Here is a 9,132-nt window from a genome sequence, read left to right as displayed (position 1 = left end):
AAGATGAAAACTAATAACCATGGTGAAAAACAGTACTATCAGTCAAGCTATTCCAAAAGAATTTCCAATTATGAGATGGATGGAGCTAGATGGAAGAATTATGTGCTATGCCTACCTGAAACTCCGTAAGAGAATCCTTCTTTCTGCTTTTCACTGTCAGTCCACTCTAAAGTCTACTCCAAACACAACATGGAAGAACCATCCTTGTTCCAATGGTTGTTATTTTTTGTGGGAGGAGAATAGTCTATGTTTGATTCCCCTGGAGTACAACTCTCCCAACCAAAGACTACACTTCCCACAAAGCTCATGGGCAGGAAGGAGAAAGGAGCATTGTGAAAGGCTCTACCAAACCAGGAGGAGCTCCCACACAAGTCCATTGTCAGATGCTCTATGCATTGCACCTGGTGGAGAATCAGGCAGTAGTGGTGGAGAAAGATTCTGTCTCCCTGCTAGAGAGACTTTAAAGAGGTTAGGAGCATTCCACTTCAAACTGTCTAATATTCCAACCTGTGAATGTGTCATAATTATTTCACCCATTTCCCATTTGAGGAGAGTTGCAAATAATATTTTAAAATTATTTTCTATGATAAATAAGCCTATGCGTGAACAGCCTTAGAGCTAACTCTTTTTCCAAATCCTTTTTCCCTTCGATATTAAAAACTTCTTTCAATATGATTATCTACATCATTCATTTTTTTCTCTTTATATAAACATAGTCCTCCCATTATGCCCTCGATGCATTACTTTACTTGGTTCACTGTTCTATATTGTTTAGTCTCCCTTTACCAAATATGAGTTCCTCTGGGGATTAAAGATGATGGTTTGGATAACTGGAGGCTAAAGTACTGTCTCCTATACATGGATAACCAATTATTACTCATTGAATGAATGAATGAATGAATGAATGAATGAATGAATGAAATCAAAGAGTAGAAGAGTTAGTGGAGTCTTGATGGCTGATTTTGTTAGCTAACACATGGCATTTTGCAATCAAGCATCAATGAAAGGTCTTGAGCTCAGAAATAATTTAAGAGGAACTGCTGAAGAAGTGGTGAGGGCTTTGTGTGCTGAGGTCAGTGGAACTGGCCACGAAATGTGAGGATGAGGGCCTGGATAAAACCACAAGTGTATATATATGCCTTTCACAATCTTCACTGCCTGCTAAGGTGCCCAACTGTGCCAATTTAAATTCTAAAACTGAACATTTTACATAACTAAAAAGCAAATTCCATAATGAAGGCTTTTCAGGTTCCCTGTGAAAAATAGGGGAAAAAAAAAGTTTCTTCTCATAAAAGAGGCCAACATAAGCCCAGGGTGCCTGTTCTGCTTCTATTCAGAGAAAGGGTTTTGTTTTTGTTTTTGTTTTTTTGAGTTTATTTATTTATTTTGAGAGAGAGATAAAGAGAACCAGTGGGGAAGGGGCAGAGAGAGTGAGGAACAGAGGATCCAAAGGGGGCTCTGTGCTGACAGTGGAGAGAGAGCCTGATGTGGGGCTCGAAATTCAGGAACCATGAGATCATGACCTGAACCAAAGTTGGATGCTCATACAACAGAGCCGCCCAGGCACCCCAAGGTATTTGTTTTTAATGTGAAGTTCAATGGATTATGCAATTGAGGATTTAGTAACATTCAGAGAGTCTTTAAATCTGGATTCTGCTGCCATTTTCCTACCTGCACTTTTTTGTGTGTGTGTGACATTCAGCTCTATCCTTGCATCAGTGTCTTTATTTGTCAACTGGATATCATAGCTTCCACCCACCCCCAACACAGGAGTAGTAATGAAAATTAATGAGAAAATAGTAGGGAAGCACTAAAGTTCTGAGACATTTAATTCAATGATTCCATTTAAACACTGTGGTTACTATTTTTGTAGCTCATCATATCGTGTATTTTAATGTGGTTATTAACCTGTGACCTAAATAAGGCCTATGTTATTGCAAATTGTGAGACAGAATGAAGAACAGCTCTTTATTCATCCATGAAATGAGTAGGAAGGTGACAAGGGGAGAGTCGTTGTGCATCTTCTATTGGTCTATGAACATTTCAGCTCAGCCTGTTAGCTTCTGGAAGCCTGTCTCCCTTTCACCTCTCCTGAGGCAACTGCTCTTGTGTGATATGAGTGCATCTTAGAAAGTTCTTAGATACCCCTAGTCCTTTAACCATTTTGTTGACCGAAGCACTGATTACTTCAACTGTTTCTGGTCAGCATGGATTTTTTTTTTTAATCTGAAAAATATTGCCCTGTCTCTGTATCTAAATAAAATTTAGGATTTTTTTTTAAGGTCATGGGCACAACACTGACATTCACTAAAAGAAATAATTCTTTGACAATATTCATTCCACTAGAACTAAACCTACCTTCGTGAGAAACAGACCATAATTTCTAACCATGTGCACAGTGGAAAAAGCCAGAATTCAGTCAAAGTGAAGACATGCAATATAACAGTCATACAGCTATGACATTATAAAAGGGATAAAAATCATACTTATTAAGTAATTCCATCAGGATTAGCATTAACAGTAATCTGGGCAGGAGTTTTTAATACCCAAATAGTTGGCTCTCTGAAGTTGTCAAACTCGAGAGAACTTTGTATTGCAGGCAGATTTACGGCCATCTCCTGGGCATTAGGACCAAAATTCCTGCTAAAATATTTATGTATCATTTTATCAGATCAGATTTTTAATTCACAGCATACTTCCATACTTGACTGGAGTTCAAAAAAGGCCCTTTTTAGTAAATAGTAAATATTTTCATATCTATTTCAAAGCTTTAAGAAACTATTGCATTTATTTATTTTCTTTTGAAGATAATTTAGAAGGAAGTTCAATTTGATTTGCTTGATGAAACCATTCTAAATCACAATAAACTTTTCTTTTCTAAATTAAGAAATGTTTACATTGTTTAAAAAGTCTCAAGTTGGCAAGGAGATGGCCTGCTAGAGAAAAAGAAACAAGTGCACTATTTGAGCAGATACTACAGCTTTGAAAGAGTAGAAACCTAAGGTATCAGATGGAAAAGAGAACACCAATTTGCGCTGGCTTTCTCCGTAATCAATGTGCCGTATTCTGTACTGCAGAGAAGCTAACTTATTATTAACCTGTGGAGACCATTCACCAATAAGCTTTAAAATAAGCTCTATTATCAGAGGGAAGAAAGGGGAAGGATATGTCTCTACATGGGAACCGATAATTGCAAACCTGGAAATTTGGCCTGAAAAACTGATACATCTTGGATCACTTAAGCCCTTTTTATACTGGGAAAAACTTTCCAACATCTCGAACTTCATTGTAATGGCATCTATTTGTTGTGCTGAAACTTTGAACTTGTGATCCATCCAGATATCTAAAATATGAGATGAGCTCTGAATAGCTCCATTTTCCATGTCACATATATTTGGGATATTTTCTAGCTCTGTTTGCCATTGATTAGTAAGGCAGTTTGTATTTGACCTAGGACATGGTCTCATCAGAGCCCCATTTTCATGTCTGTCTTGATCAGGGCTAGAATTTCGATTTCAGCATTTGGATTACCAAAATCAGTTCTTCTTTGCCAAAAAAAAAAAAAAAAAAAAAAAAAGGACATCATGAGTACATTATCTCTTAGAGTTCAACCCCCATAACCTTGCATCAGCAAAAATGGCATCAGCAATATCATTAATATTGTTTCGATAGCATTAAACTTCTCTAATACACCATATAGTTTGATAGCACAAATATTTCTGAATTTAATAAAGAATGTTTTCTCAATTTCTGTTTTTTACAGGTGTCACGATCAGGACGTTCTTAGACAGAAGTTTCAATTCTGCTTTCAGTGTAAACTTAGCAAATGTCTCTCTATGGTCTCAATTCAATAAAGGTTATTTAAGTGCCTACTTGTGTATGCCAGACACTGTTATAAAGCCGGAGGATTGAGTGGTGATCAAATCAAAGTCCTTGATCTGATAAAACTTATATTCTAACACTGGAGACAGGCAATAAACAAATAAGCTAACAAATAGAGAACACACCACATATAACAATGCCAGGAGTGCTAAGTGGAATGAAGACAAATAGGCAGTGATAGGAGGGGGCAGGGTTGACTATTTTAGATAGAACAATCAGGGAAGGCTGCCAGAGGAGGTAACATTTGGGCAGAAACCTTAATGAAGTAAGGGAAGGAGTCATGGAAGATATGGGGCAGAATGTTCCAGGCAAAGGGAAAAACAACTATAAAGGTCCTGGAATGCAACCTTGCTTGGCATCATAATGGAAAGGCAAAAGGGCCAGTGTAGCTGGAGCACAGTGAAGGAAGAGAATATTGGTGGGAAATGAGATCAGAGAGGTAGCCAGGCACCAAATCATGCAGGGCCTTGAGCTCATGGTGAGGAATCTGGATTTTATTCCGAGTGTCATGACAAGTCCTATGGGTGCATCCCACACAGAGTGACACGGAATGATTTACATTAGAACACTCACTGTGGCTACAGTGACCGAATTAACTGCATGGAATGAGGAGAGCGGCTGGATGCTACTGCAGTGGTCCAGGCAAAAGATGGAGGTGGCTTAGACCAAGATGGCTGCAGGGAAGGCAGCGAGAAGTGGTCCAATGCAGGTCCATTTTGATGACAGAACCTACAGGATTTGCTAATGAATCGTATGTGCAGTCTGAGGGAAGGAGAGGCATCAAGAATCATTCTAGTTTTTAGGCCTGAGCAACTTACCGAGGGAAGGGAAGGAAAATGTAGGATGGTGGAAAAAAGTCAAAAGTTCTTTTTGGATATATGAAGTGTGAGATTCTTCTTCCACATTGACATAGAGTAGTAAACTTGGCTGTTGGTGTATGTGTTTTCTATTGCTGTGTAACAAACTACCACCAATTTAGCAGCTTAAAACACGCATTTATTATCTCTCAGTTTCTGTAAATCAGAGTTCTAATTACGGGTTAGCTGGGACATTTGCTCGGGGTCTCAGTCAGGGTGAAATAAAGGTGTCAGCCAGGGCTGTGATTCTCATCTGAGGCTTGGGAATCCTCTTCCAAGCTCACTGGTTGTTGGCAGAATTCATTTCCTTGCAGCTGTATGACTGAGGTCCCCGCTTTCTTGCTGGCTGTCAGACAGGGATTGCTCTTAGCAACTAGTGGCTGCTCTCAATTCCTTGCTGTGTAGTTCCCATGAGCAGTCCACACCATAGCTGTTTACTTTCTTCCAGGCCAGCAGGAGTGTATCTCTCTGATACCTCACCTTCTTTTAAAGGCTCACCTGATTAGGTCTGGCCCACTCAAGATAATCTCCCTTTTGATTATCTCGAAGTCATCTGATTAGTATCCTAATAACAGGAGTGATATCAGATCATATTCACAAGATCCACCGATATGCAAGGGGAGGAGAATATACACTGTGTATATACTAAGGGACAGAAATCTTAGGGGCCATCTTAGAATCCTGCCTTCACAGTTGGATCTATGATGGTTATGTGAGTTTGGAGCTGAGAGACAGTTCAGGGCTAGTAAAGCCATGGGATTGAATAAATCACCTACGGAGAGATTACAGGTGAGAAAAAATGATATTAATACAAGAAATAACTATATCTAATATTTGCCAAGTGCACTCTATCTGCCAGGCACCATTCTAAGTGCTTTACGCATATTACTCACTTAACTCTCACGGCAATGCTGTGAGGTATTATAATCCCCATTTCACAAATAAGGATACTCAGGCATTGAGAGCTTAATTCACTTGTTCAGACCCATGCTGCTGTTTAAGTAGTGGAGCCAGAACCCAGGCAGTCTGGTTCAAGAATCTGTACACTTAATCATTATTCAATATTGCATCTTCTGTCAGAAGAGATGGGGAATTGAGCTGAGACCTGAAGTTCAACTTTTATACCCAGAAATAAGAGGAGCTAGTAAAGGAGGTGGTGATGGAGTTGCCCTTAAGGTGAAAGGTTAAATCAAATGTGTGTGGCCTCCTAAAGGCCAGATGTAGAAAGCATCATGAGAATGAAAGAATAATCAGATAGGTCAAATATTAATATCTGGGGAAAATATCCCAGGTTCTCATTCATAAAGGTGTACCAAAATTATTTCATTATCAAGTCATTCACTCAGTAAATACGTTTTTGTTTACCAAATGCCTACGAGTACAGCAGTGAGCAAGACAGTCAAGTCCTCTCCCCGCGGAGTTTACATTGTAAAAGGAGTAAGGGGATTGCAGAAACAATGTAAACAAATGCTTATGTAATGTCGTTTCATATAGAACTAGTACAAAAATAAAACTGAGTTCAGCATTAGAGATAATTAGGATTGACCCCATCGATATCTGCTGCATTCTTTGTTTTAGTCAGCAAGGGCGGTCACAAGATACCACAGACTGGTTGGCTTCAACAATAGAAATTCACCCTCTCACGATTCTGGAGGCTGTGGGAAGTCCGTGATCAGGGTGCCCTCAGAGCTGGGTTCTGATGAGACTGCTCTTCCTGGCTTGTGGATGGCTATCTCCTTGCCATGTCCTCACACAGTCTCTCTTCTGTGTGTGCATAGGGAAAGAAAGAGAGCTCTGGTGTTTCTTCCTCTTCTAATAAGAGCACCAGTCTATCAGATTAGATCTGCACCTGTATGACTTTATTTAATCTTAACAACTCCCTAAAGGTGCTATCTCCAAATACAGTCATATTGTATGTGACTGTATGAACAACCCCAACATATGAATTTGGGGATGGGGGACACAATTCAGCTATAACATTCTTTGACCCCTAAAAGAACTTCATAACATGGGGGTGGGGGTGGGGATGAGTCCTTATATAGGAACATTGGAGAAAAGAGCAAATCACAGAGGCTTAGTTCTCCTGTAATATTGAAGAATATGGTTGGTTAAAAGGGGCACCCGGGTGGCTCAGTCGGTTAAGTGTCCGACCCTTGATTTCAGCTCAGGTCATGATCTCAGGGTCCTGAGGTTGAGCCCCATGTCAGGATCTACACTGGATGTGGGGCCTGCTTGGGATTCTCTCTTTCTCTCTCTCTCTCTGCCCTTCCCCCACTGTTCTCTCTCTCTCTCAAAATAAATAAATAAACTTAAAAAAAAACATTTTTTAAAAGAATATGGTTGGTTAAAAAAAACTAAGTTCTTAAAAATATAAAAATCCTACTAATTGGTACTCATGGGAGAATTTGTGAAATGTTTGAATTTGAATGAGCAATTTACTGGGTTTTTTCTTTAATTCTTATTTAAAAAAATTTTTAATGTTTTATTTATTTTTGAGAGAGAGAGAGACAGAGTGTGAGCAGGGCAGAGATAGAGGGAGACACAGAATCCAAAGCATGCTCCAGGCTCTGAGCTGTCAGCACAAAGCCCAACGCAATGCACAAACTCATGAACCGTGAGATCATGACCTGAGTTGAAGTCAGACGCTTAGCCAACTGAGCCACCCTGGTGCCCCTTCAATTATTATTTTAAAAGAAGAGAACGTGTCTACATTTATTTATATATACTTACCCAGAAGTCAAATACCTTTGTTTTCTATACCACAGTAGGCAATTTTTAGATTTAAAAATCATAGGGCTTCCCATGTTCACAGGTTATCCTAGATGGCTAATCCTCTCCGCTGGCCTTTAGATGGCCAATTGTAAGCCACACCAGTCTAAGACCCAGCCATAACAGGGTAAGGTGGAGAGTCAAAGACAAACAATCTAAAAGCTGGTCAGACACACATGAAGTCATCTGATGTGAAAGACTGAGCTGGTCCAATCCAATTCCCTTTTGCAGGAATTGGAAATAAGCCTTGAGAACTGCAGTTGAAAAAAAGCATAGGGACTGTGAAGCAGAGTCAAGGGTGACAGGTGTTAGGCCAAGTTGTTTTGAGAAATTAATAACTATAAGTATGCAGAATCTGTGAGTCAGAGAAATTGCATTCAAAAGGTAAGGAGGCAAAGTCAGAAGCAAGAAGAAACTAAAGCAGTTTAGTGAGACACACACATGCAAGTCACAAGGAAATGTGGTCAATTCTCCATATGTCTTAGTGTAATCAAGCACAGTTAACTCAGAGATAAGGAGTATGGAAGGGAGGAAGAACAGTTACAAAAAAGAAAAAAAAAGCTTGACTAATTGGTTAGCTGCTGACTCTCTTTCCATGCTCCACTGATGGAAGTTAAGCATCCAATCTAATCAAAGAGGGAAGGTGTATCACCTCTCACCCTACTGACCCCTTCCCATGTCTTTGTATGCATGAAAAACCAGGTCAGGCAGACACACACAACCCTGCCCCCAACCAAATCTCTACTACTAATTTCTTACTCCAGCATCAAATGATAAAATTGAACCTATACAGAGCTGGGAAAGTAGGGAGAAGTCAGATCTGATGCTCCTATTATTTCTACAACTGGGGACCCCACTTCCAGCTTCTCAGGATATTCCACATGGCCACTACCTAAAGAGGGTAGAGAGCCTCTCTCTTGGATCCTCTTCATAACCTTCGGTCTTTTTCAGCACTTATCCTTCCCATACCTTCTAAGCTGTAAGTCCTGCTTACCCTCTGTGCTCCATTTCTATTGCTGGAATGGGAATGCTTTTATTCCCAAAGATGGAGTGAAGAAGAAAGCACTCTGGTGCTTTCTGGTCTCAGAATGAGATATCTGAAGAAAAATAAGATATTCCACCAAAGAGAGTTGAAGAGTCCTCTTAAAAATATGGCCACCAGACTTGGATTCTGATAGCTTTGCAGATTCATCCTAGTAAATTCTTTTTTTCTTTCTTTCTGTTTTTTTTTTTTAAGGTTAATGGTAAACATTTCTGTTCTTTGCAATTCGAAGAACTCAACTAAACCAAAGTGTTCAATTTTTAAAATAAATTAATATAAATATTATAGATAACATTTGCAAGTGAATGGATACAGTTAATTAATGGATTTTCAGTAGAATTTCCTAAGTATACTAACATCCTCTGTGAAATTCTGTTTATTAGTAATTTTCTTGGTATAGCCTTTCTTTGTAATTATAAAAAGTCAATATCCAAATTATTATCACTTTTAAGTGTAGCACAGTCTGAGTTATAGAGGTTTCATTATGTTCTCAAACACCACTCAATTTCTGCTCAGACATTCACTAAATGTTAAAAGCATACTTGGACAACTGGATAACCACATGCAAAAGAATGGACTTAG

The sequence above is a fragment of the Felis catus genome, chromosome D4 (genome assembly GCF_018350175.1).
Source record: "Felis catus isolate Fca126 chromosome D4, F.catus_Fca126_mat1.0, whole genome shotgun sequence".
NCBI classification, from domain to species: Eukaryota; Metazoa; Chordata; class Mammalia; order Carnivora; family Felidae; genus Felis; species Felis catus.
This window is presented reverse-complemented; position numbering follows the sequence as displayed.